General features: G+C 43.6%; 1 pseudogene; it reads right to left on the reverse strand.

Annotated features, from left to right (window-relative positions):
• LOC117521826 overlaps nucleotides 1-12,162 on the reverse strand; it is a 136,224-nt pseudogene that overhangs the window by 70,550 nt on the left and 53,512 nt on the right.

Genomic DNA, 12,162 nt, shown 5'->3' on the forward strand with positions numbered 1-12,162 from the left:
TTAAGAAACACTATAAGAAATATAATTGTAATAATAAGAAAATAATAATAAGAAAAATAATTGTGGCAGTCAGTAACGGTTAATTTTTTAGACCAAGCAGAGGGAAAAAAATATGGACTCACTCATTTCTGAGGAATAAATTATGGAATCACCCTGTAAATTTTCATCCCCAAAACTAACACCTGCATCAAATCAGATCTGCTCATTAGTCTGCATCTAAAAAGGAGTGATCACACCTTGGAGAGCTGTTGCACCAAGTGGACTGACATGAATCATGGCTCCAACACGAGAGATGTCAGTTGAAACAAAGGAGAGGATTATCAAACTCTTAAAAGAGGGTAAATCATCACGCAATGTTGCAAAAGATGTTGGTTGTTCACAGTCAGCTGTGTCTAAAATCTGGACCAAATACAAACAACATGGGAAGGCTGTTAAAGGCAAACATACTGGTAGACCAAGGAAGACATCAAAGCGTCAAGACAGAAAACTTAAAGCAATATGTCTCAAAAATCGAAAATGCACAACAAAACAAATGAGGAACCAATGGGAGGAAACTGGAGTCAACGTCTGTGACCGAACTGTAAGAAACCGCCTAAAGGAAATGGGATTTACATACAAAAAAGCTAAACGAAAGCCATCATTAACACTTAAACAGAAAAAAACAAGGTTACAATGGGCTAAGGAAAAGCAGTCGTGGACTGTGGATAACTGGATGAAAGTCATATTCAGTGATGAATCTCGAATCTGCATTGGGCAAGGTGATGATGCTGGAACTTTTGTTTGGTGCCGTTCCAATGAGATTTATAAAGATGACTGCCTGAAGAGAACATGTAAAGTTCCACAGTCACTGATGATATGGGGCTGCATGTCAGGTAAAGGCACTGGGGAGATGGCTGTCATTACAGCATCAATAAGTGCACACGTTTACGTTGATATTTTGGACACTTTTCTTATCCCATCAATTGAAAGGATGTTTGGGGATGATGAAATAATTTTTCAAGATGATAATGCATCTTGCCATAGAGCAAAAACTGTGAAAACATTCCTTGCAAAAAGACACATAGGGTCAATGTCATGGCCTGCAAATAGTCCGGATCTTAATCCAATTGAAAATCTTTGGTGGAAGTTGAAGAAAATGGTCCATGACAAGGCTCCAACCTGCAAAGCTGATCTGGCAACAGCAATCAGAGAAAGTTGGAGCCAGATTGATGAAGAGTACTGTTTGTCACTCATTAAGTCCATGCCTCAGAGACTGCAAGCTGTTATAAAAGCCAGAGGTGGTGCAACAAAATACTAGCAATGTGTTGGAGCGTTCTTTTGTTTTTCATGATTCCATAATTTTTTCCTCAGAACTGAGTGAGTCCATATTTTTTTCCCTCTGCTTGGTCTAAAAAAGTAACCGTTACTGACTGCCACAATTTTTTTTTCTGATTTCTTATAGTGTTTCTTAAAGCCAGAAAGTTGCCATTTAAAATGACTTTAGTTTTGTGTCATGTCTGTGATCTGCTTTTTTTCTACAAAATTAAAGAACTGAATGAACATCCTCCAAGGCCGGTGATTCCACAATTTTTGCCAGGAGTTGTAAGAACAGGAGCTGTGCGGCAACACAGGTGGAGAGCGCTCAAAAGAGCGATTTTGAAGACATAACACAAAGTTAAAAGTTGTATCATGGTGACTTGTAAGCTGCAGAAGAAATAAAGAAAAAAAAATATATATATATATATACACTCAACAAAAATATAAACGCAGCACTTTTGGTTTTGCTCCCATTTTGTATGAGATGAACTCAAAGATCTAAAACTTTTTCCACATACACAATATCACCATTTCCCTCAAATATTGTTCACAAACCAGTCTAAATCTGTGATAGTGAGCACTTCTCCTTTGCTGAGATAATCCATCCCACCTCACAGGTGTGCCATATCAAGATGCTGATTAGACACCATGATTAGTGCACAGGTTTGCCTTAGACTGCCCACAATAAAAGGCCACTCTGAAAGGTGCAGTTTTGTTTTATTGGGGGGGATACCAGTCAGTATTTGGTGTGACCACCATTTGCCTCATGCAGTGCAACACATCTCCTTCGCATAGAGTTGATCAGGTTGTCAATTGTGGCCTGTGGAATGTTGGTCCACTCCTCTTCAGTGGCTGTGTGAAGTTGCTGGATATTGGCAGGAACTGGTACACGCTGTCGTATACGCCGGTCCAGAGCATCCCAAACATGCTCAATGGGTGACATGTCCGGTGAGTATGCCGGCCATGCAAGAACTGGGACATTTTCAGCTTCCAAGAATTGTGTACAGATCCTTGCAACATGGGGCTGTGCATTATCCTGCTGCAACATGAGGTGATGTTCTTGGATGTATGGCACAACAATGGGCCTCAGGATCTCGTCACGGTATCTCTGTGCATTCAAAATGCCATCAATAAAATGCACCTGTGTTCTTCGTCCATAACAGATGCCTGCCCATACCATAACCCCACCGCCACCATGGGCCACTCGATCCACAACACTGACATCAGAAAAGCGCTCACCCAAACGACGCCACACGCTGTCTGCCATCTGCCCTGGACAGTGTGAACCGGAATTCATCCATGAAGAGAACACCTCTCCAACGTGCCAAATGCCAGTGAATGTGAGCATTTGCCCACTCAAGTCGGTTACAACGACGAACTGGAGTCAGGTCGAGACCCCAATGAGGACGACGAGCATGCAGATGAGCTTCCCTGAGACGGTTTCTGACAGTCTGTGCAGAAATTCTTTGGTTATGCAAACCGATTGTTTCAGCAGCTGTCTGAGTGGCTGGTCTCAGACGATCTTGGAGGTGAACATGCTGGATGTGGAGGTCCTGGGCTGGTGTGGTTACACGTGGTCTGCGGTTGTGAGGCTGGTTGGATGTACTGCCAAATTCTCTGAAATGCCTTTGGAGACGGCTTATGGTAGAGAAATGAACATTCAATACACGAGCAACAGCTCTGGTTGACATTCCTGCTGTCAGCATGCCAACTGCATGCTCCCTCAAATCTTGTGACATCTGTGGCATTGTGCTGTGTGATAAAACTGCACCTTTCAGAGTGGCCTTTTATTGTGGGCAGTCTAAGGCACACCTGTGCACTAATCATGGTGTCTAATCAGCATCTTGATATGGCACACCTTCGAGGTGGGATGGATTATCTCAGCAAAGGAGAAGTGCTCACTATCACAGATTTAGACTGGTTTGTGAACAATATTTGAGGGAAATGGTGATATTGTGTATGTGGAAAAAGTTTTAGATCTTTGAGTTCATCTCATACAAAATGGGAGCAAAACCAAAAGTGTTGCGTTTATATTTTTATTGAGTATATATATATATATATATATATATATAGAGAGAGAGAGAGAGAGAGAGAGGAGAGAGAGAGAGGAGAGAGAGAGGAGAGAGAGAGAGAGGAGAGAGAGAGAGAGAGAAAATGATCCACAGGTGTATATAATAAAACGGCCACCTCATTCTGTATGCAGAACGGCACCGCGCGCAAAAGAGTGCTTTTGCAGAAATAACGGACGAACACAGTCAAAAGTGGATTCACGTTGTAAAAATGATTGTCTTTAAAGCCAGGGAAAAAATAAAGCCAGCAAGCCACGGATGAAACGGAAGCCACTAGAAAGAGCAGAGAGGCGGCTGTCCATGAAAGGACAACAGCAGTGCGCGTGCAAAAGAGCGCTTTTGCAAAAACAAACAGACGAACACAAAGTTAAAGTGGATTCACATTGTAAAAATGATTGTGCTTAAAGCCAGGGAAAAAAATAAAGCCAGTAAGCCACGGATGGAAAGGAAGCCAGAAAGAGCAGAGAGGTGGCTGTCCATGAAAGGACAACAGCAGCGCGTGCGCAAAAGAGCGATTTTGCAGAAATAAACGGACAAACAAAGTTTTGTGTGTTTAAAGCTGCAAAAAAAAAAAAAAAAAAAAAAACAAAGCCAGAGAGCCGCGGCGGCGCCAGCAAGGAGCACAGAGGCGGCTCTCCAGGAACCCGTGGTTCGGGTCTAGCTGGTCTGGTGCATTACAGGTGGACAGCAGCCTGGCGCACAGTGCACAACTGCGGAACTGTGATGGAGTGTCTATTTTTGGACTGTGTTTAAAAAAAAAAGAAAGAAGGGACATCTTTAAATGCTGCTGTGAATCTGTGAATTGAAAACCCACACTTTGAAGGGACCAGGTGTGGGAGGGCTGGAGGTTTGGACAAAACTTATGCCTAAACGTGCGCCAACATGGCGTTATCATGGCGCTATCATGGCACTACGTGGCTTAGTGTGGCTGATGCGAGCCATTCGAGGCTGTAATGACAGGTGGTCGTGGCTCACTAGAGGCTGCTACGTGGCACATGCGGGGTACAGAGAGGCACATAGTGGCACCTTCATAGTGGATACGTGATAGATGAAAACGTGGGTCATTCTTCAAATAATCACACCACACCCATGCGTGGCTCCTTCTTCGGCCTTCATTCTTCGGTGGGACCGAGGCTTAAAAGTCCAGCCACATATTTGTTCCATCGTCCCAATAAACCAGCTGATTGTAAGTAGTTCAGCTCTTCAGGCAGGTGGATGAGCTAATTATTGAGCTCACCTGTTTTAGGTGCACAGGTAGAAGCAACACATGCAAGCGTTTTTACTTTCTGAAGCTGGATTTGACACCTCTGTGTTTGGGTTCACCCTCCACTACCTCATCAAACTTGCTCCAGAAATCTTATTTCTCCATCTCGCGACCTACCTGTGGACCATATGCACTGATGATATTCAGCATCACCCCTTCAATTTCTAACTTCACACTCGTCACAGTGTCAGACACTCACTTAACCTCCAATGCACTCTTAACATACTCCTTTAAAATGACCACCTTTTTAAATGAACTGCCTTATTTCTACGTGACATCACCATGTTTCCCCTCAAACCTTTCCTTGACAGGGTGGTTCATCAACTAAACAACTTCAAAAAATGTACCAAAATGGTCTATATTCATGCTTGGAGATACTGAAGTTACACTCCCTTACCCCCTCAAATAAAATGCAACTTTAATAATTCTGTGAATAAATTTAGAGTAAGTTTCACCACAAGTTCAGTGTACATTTCCTTTGATTTCTAAAGTAAACTGTGGTCTATCAATATTTTTAAGTCCACTGTATGCAGAGATGGTAGCTGAGTTGATAAGGAGCTGGCCTGCCAATATGTAGACTTGGGTGACAATTTCACTCATGCTACCTGTCTGTGTTGTTGGAAAAGATCCTTAGTCTAGCTTGTCCCAGTCTACCCAGCTGTAAATGGGGAACAGCCTCAGCCGGGGAATTAACCTGCTTTGGACTGGCGTCCAATCCATGGGGATTCGAAGACTCTAATCTGCTTGACGTTTCAGAATCGGAGATAAGCACAGGAACCAACGGGCCTTAGGGCCTACACAGTACTAATAAGAATACCAGAGCAATTTTCAAATGAAGTCAACTTTATTATGCACTAAATGATCATCAACCTGAATGAATCTGCAACGTCTCCTAAAGATATGGTGATTAAATTGTGCATAATGCATGTATACCACAGTGATTTCCATAATGAGTACAGAGGCATAGTGTTCTGTAGAGGCTGGATAATGTCGGAGATGAGACTGGAATTCAACCGGTGAAGTTGCCATGGTAATAAAGGAGTAACTGCTGCAGTCAGACTGTTGGGCTGTTTGATCTGTAAGGCTTCTACATTGACTAACCTTTATCCTACAGAAAGATATGAGATAGGATAGTTTGATATGCCATCAAACTGCAAGGGGAGTTCTGGATTTAAGTGAAGTACAGAAAAGGTACAGTGCAGTGTCGGACCGATCGCTGCTCTTTCAGAGGGCTATTGCACGGAGCGCTGTTCTTTACCGTTTAATCCTGAATACCACACTGGGGCATGCTTTGAAGCTTCATAGTAACGTCTTAGTTACTTCATAGCAAAGGTGGGAGTAAGTCCCCATCAAGTCACTCTCAAGTCAAATCAACAAGTCCCAAGTCAAGTCTCAAGTTACAATGACCACCACCAAGTGTTTGACAGCTGACTTGAGACTTGACTTGGGACTTGCTGATTCATGACTTGAGAATGAGTTAACAGTGACTTACTCCCACCTCTGCTTCATAGTAAGTCTTTGTCCATCTTGAACAAACTTGATAGTTATAGGGATGATTGACACTCAACTTGACATCCGGATCCAATTTTTGAACAGCTTGCAAAACAGCTTCACCCTGATTCTCAAAATCATTGACCGTGCATGGTAATGTCTGAGAATTCGTAGTCTTCAATCATGTTTGAATGTCTGTAAACGACGTATTTTGCAGTGACTACAGTTTGAAACCTGTTTAACGGTGCTCATCAGGATCAAAATTTGAAGCCGAATGTCTTGTTTTTTTTGTTTTTTTTAATTGCCATCAGCGGTTGCTGAGTTACAGTAATTGACGTCTGGTGGCCGCACCCTTTTTGGGATATCTCGAAAACTACTGGTCCGATCAAGTTAAAATGTGAAATTCTGGCTTTTCCTGGCTATGAGTTACCTATATACCAAATTTCATAAAAATTGGAGTAGGTGGGGGTTTAACTCATTGGTTGATGTGAGATGGACTGACCCTGCAGCTTTTGTTCAAAGTTGAACAGCTTGAGCTCCGTTTCTTTGGTTTTCGGGTGGGTTTCCAGGTCTGCACTTTATAAGCCAGGCTGTTAGGAGGCAAGCCAGATCAAGCAGCTTAATCACATTTTTGCACTTGGATTGTAAGCAATCTCCACTACTCATGTACAAGCAGCACATTACACATCTACAGTGTGTGATTATCATCTGTGTTGGTTCACTGCCATTTTAAACTGGGTGCATTTAGCCTCTTGCCATTTTGGCCTGGATCTCAATATATGGGTTATATTTAGAACCAGTCCTATTTTTAGAAATTTGTACATGACATGCAAAGGTTTTGCACCCGTGTTGTACTGTCCTTAAACTGAGGCCACCAGACCACTTCCAGTGTTACAGAGATCTGAGTGTTGCTGTTGTTTTTTCTTGTTTTCTTTTTTTCTAAGAATTTTTTGTATATTAAAAAAGTCAGGTGTGTGTGTGTGTTGATTTGGCCCAAGTTTATGCCAAATGCAGCGCTCAAGCTATATGAAATGCTAACAACACTTTGGGGTGACATAAATACAACAGTATTAAAAAATGTTAAGTGAGAAATAACTCCCCACATTACAGTACTGCTGGAAGTCACATTCTTGTTTTTTGTTGTGTGTGTGTGTGTGTGTGGGGGGGGGGGGGGGGGGGGGGGGTGGGTTATGTGACCTGAACAATTCCACATGTCATGAGGTAAGTGGGGGTTCTGCAGGTGCAGGTGTCGTGCGCCTGTATGACTTCATCACGTTGCATGCAAACTCGTGATGTGAGCGGACAGAGGGAGGAAACGGATAGAGTGAAAAGAGAGAACAAAGAAAAGAAAACAGTTGTAATGACAGAGCTGCAGGCAGTGTATTTGTACATGCATCTGCAGGCAAATTAATCACCAGACGCTCTCCAACTCCATTAAAATGCTTAATGTAGGAAAATCTCAACATTTCCATGTGTTTGTAATATATCCCAGCGCCCACAGAGGATTATTACAATAACTGCAAAATGGATGCACACATAATACAACTACAAATGTTAGAATGATACAAACAAGATTAAAAGCCTCTCATGTTGTGAATTGTGACAAAAATCGACTTGATATAAGACAGACCACAAGGTTCACACATATTCAAATATTGACAAAGTCATTGCCATGTGAACTGCCGACGGCAGAATATTGCAGATAAAAGCAGGATGCAAACATTTGTTTTGAAGAATTCCGTTTTTGTCGATAATTGCACAGTAGGATGTGGAGCTGGCCCACGTATCGGAGGCGGGATTAAAGCAGCGTTTTCACCTGCACTCTGTTGCAGAGCTGCAGGAAAACAAACGGTGGGAAGCAAAGCTTGCAGCCGCAGAGTTTATACCTTCAGGTCATCATCTTCTCAGCTGTGTTTGTTGTTGGAGATGATGGATAAAGTTTAGAGGGCAGCTTGATGGTGACTGACACTTGCTGCTTATTTAAGTCTGTGAGGTCATAAGTGATTACATTCTGCGTTCTGCACTGAATGATCCCCACACGCAGGGCTGGCGGCTCCAAGACACTGCTGGGTTTGGGTGGTCAACAAGGTACTATTGAAGTCCTTTATTTTATGTTGAGAATGTAGCTCCCCTGCTATAGACGGTTATATTTTCTGGAGAATAGTTGTGAGTGGGGATCCTGTCCTGTCCTCACCTATAGTCATGAACTTTGGGTAAAGACCAAAAGAACAAGTAAACACGACTGTGTTTACAAACATTAACACAGCTGTAACAGCTGTTCTGTGTTGGTCTACCCAACAAAAAAAAAGGGGGGGGTTTATATTACCATCAGGGTTTGGCCCTTTCATGGTGTTCATCTGCACTTCTAAATGTAGAATAAACAAAATCATAATCTGTCAAAAACCAGTAGATTTGATTTCATCAACTTGCACAAAATCAAGACTGACAACCACATTCCAGACATAACGACAACAGCACGAACTGGAACGCAGGCATGAGCCTTCACAACTGGAAATGTGACCTATTTAATATGCTATCAGGCTCTTCCCAGGAGTTTAGAGAATGATTGGGTGCTAGAAGTCAGAAGCTGGGGGGGGTTACAGCCCTGCCACATGTCAAAAAAAACACCTTTACGATTCAGATTTTATCGCATTCCATCAGTTTCATGTGTTCATCCACAGGGTGCACAGCGGATTTATCAAAGTGGATTTTGTGGAAAAACCTGCCCTCCACAGCCCAGTTATTTACAGGCTGCATTCACAGTGCACATGCAGCCCCTCAACTGACTGGATTTTGCTGACTGCTTGCGGTCCAGGAACCGTGTGAAACTAGTACGATGCGAGAAAAAAAATTTACCAAGAAAAAGTGAAATCTTCATGATGGCACTGAGACCCAACATGATGTGCAGCATCACTGTGCCACTGTTTAGGGAGAGCCCTGCTCACTAATGTGATGGTTGTTATGGTAACCCTTCCGCTGGCACAGACTACCAGTGTGCCATGGTTGGTTGTTCTCAACTAAATGACTATGCGAGATGTAGGTTATCCACATTGAAATAAATAAATAAAATTATTCATATCTTTCTTAACCATCATTCACCAGGAGTCCAAACCTGCTGGTTAACCCAAACCCTCACCTAGAATGGTGGGCTTGATGAGCTCGTCCGCATGTCGTAGTAATGGCAGCCTCTGGAGTTTCACGTCTGGGTGGACCGGGTGTAGAGTAGCTGAGGTGGCAGGGTGGTGCGTCAGTCCGCTCAACTCGTGCATTCCCAGGACCCAGCAAAGATAATGGCAGTAGGGCAGCAGGGGAAGGGGCTCCACCGTGACCGGCGTGACCTTCGTACGCCAGCTGGGTGAGGCCAGCAGGCAACGCAGCTCCTCCCACCATACCAGCTGTGGCCGGATGGTGCGGTCCTCCGAGGGCCAGCTCTGAATGAGACACCATTTTGGCAGGAAAGCGTCGGCGGTAGAGCTCCTTGATCTTCATGTGTACGGCGGGGCTGCAGCCCACTTTGAGCAGGTGTAGCGCCTTGGTCAGCAGCTCATGCTTACGTCCATGCTTGTTTCTCCCAGCGTATCCCAGCAGGACCTGCAGCTCTGACACCCGCAGGCTCATCACCATTTGCTGTGGCAGGGGAGGGGAACAAAACACACACAGAGGAAGAAAAAGAGGACAATCACTCAAGTGTCGGGTGACATCGGTGCAGAACTGATTTTTATGAGCTTTAGGTTGTATCGGAAAACATGGACTGGTCTTCTATTTAAAAAAACACAACGTGGCTGAAGTTTGCCGGAAGGCACAAAAGAGTGTATTTCATATTTTTGATAAAGTTTTGACTTTTTATGTGCACGACATGGTCGCTAAAAGCTGCACAACAACCTGAAATCACTGAGCACAAAGCCTGCTCCTGCAGTCGCCTTTTACTTACCACACACACACACACAAATATAGAGTGCTGGAACATGCAAAATTCATAGACATTCACCCCTCCAGTACACGTGCCCACCCCTCCGTGTTACCAAAATGACTATTTACAGCTGAGAAGAAAAGAAGGCCACACGGGGAAACACACCAGCAGGTAAGACGTCAGCGCTGTTATTAATGTGGAAGTGATTCTTTGATATCATCACTGATCTACACATACAGTACTGCACAAATGTTTGAGGCACATTTAATGTGGTGCATGAATCCAAACATATGACCGTGGTCTCACATATGAGGTGCGTTTGGGACAGCGCACAGCAATGAGTGCAAACCGGACAATGAATGAATTCTCATGTTGCATCACAATTCAAAAGTGCTCTGATGTTGATTATTCATGATGCTTTCGACATTGTGATTCATACGAAGGTCCATCTGCAACAAAGATCTTCAGTGGAGACATCGATTTGTGCAGACGTCAGAACGCGCTGTGTTAGCATGTGAGCTCGTACCAAACAGACCAATGGTAAAGCAAATCTGTGAGCAACTGTTGGCCAATTCCAGTCACACACACACACACACACACACACACACACACACACACACACACACACACACACACACACACACACAACTTTTACAAAGAAAACCCACAAAAGCTACACACACACAGGCTGTGATCCTGACACACACACACACTGCATGCTGTGGATGTGTAACATTCCTCCTGTTCATAAAAGAGAGAGGGAGAGGGAGAGAGAGAAAGAGAGAGAGAGAGAGAGAGAGAGAGAGAGGACTGCAGCAGCTGGAGGAGGAAGAGAGCAGCAGTGAGGCAAACCAGGACCCCCCCCCCCCACTCTCTCTCTCTCTCTCACATGATCGGAGTTGGACTAGCACACTTAGCATGTGTCTCTTAGCACGATAGTTGTGGGTTTGAAGCAAACACATCACATCACACAAAGAAGTACAACAAAAATCACCCCACTTCCATGCACGCACACGTCTGGCCGACAAAACTGCTCCCGGTGTTATGTACAGAAAAAAATAATTTACAAGCAGCAGTGGCCTCAGCTTTGGAATTTAAGACCAGAGCGCTCGGAGAGCACAATGGCCCCCGCTGGAAAATACACTGGTACAAGTGCTTAGGGATGAACAGATCCACGTTTTCACTTCCTATCCGATCCTGATACCTGAATTTGGATATCTGCCGATACCGATACTAGAGCTCGGTTTGCTTTAATATTATTATTATTATTATCATTATTGTTGATTATATATAAGGATATTTTGTATTCCCAGTTATACAGCGTCATGATGAAGTGGTACCGAGGAGACGTCCTTAAAAAGGAGACCTGAAAGTTCTGCTACAATTTGCCTGAAGGTGCATCTAAGATACAAGCCAAGATTTGATGTTTTGGTGAAAAAATTAAGTAGTTTTTTTTATTCACCGATGGGTCAGTGGCTGAAGTTTCATCTCTTGACCACCAGATGGCACACCCAGCCCGAGTACATGCACTGTTTTAAAGACGGAACACATTTCTGCAATTCCAAAATGCAACAAGAAACCAATAAAAAAATAAATAAAAGTATTTAATTTAATCATATTTGGAGTCAGTCTGAGTAAATCATCACATCCTGGCTTATTTTGTCTTTCTGCTCCTGGCTAAAAAATTGTCATGCTCTTTTGTGTGGTGTCATATGTTTGATTCAATTCGCTGTATTGTAGGTCGCGATGGAGCTTCTGCCTCTCAGTACAAGTTTACAAACATTGCACGTTTTTGTCTTGCTTTACAATGTTTCAGACATGTCAGCGACAGTACTCCATGGTCGCCTGTTAGCTGGTTGCTAACTGTGGCAGGGACAGCCCGAACGGAGGCGTCTCTAATGACAGTACTCCTCGTCTCAATGAGAGACACGCCTCCATTCAGAACTCCCCCGCACTCCACAGCCAGCAGAGCAGAGCAGCGAACAGCACTTGTGGAGAAATTTCACAGACAGCTCCTGGATAGGAAAACTCCAGAGGTTATATCGGAAATTTCCAATCAGTGAACATTACGTTGGTATCGGAAGCCGATACAGATACTGGATCAGATCGTCCCCATCAATAGCTAGTCTGAT

This window comes from Thalassophryne amazonica, chromosome 2, assembly GCF_902500255.1.
Source record: "Thalassophryne amazonica chromosome 2, fThaAma1.1, whole genome shotgun sequence".
Taxonomy (NCBI): Eukaryota; Metazoa; Chordata; class Actinopteri; order Batrachoidiformes; family Batrachoididae; genus Thalassophryne; species Thalassophryne amazonica.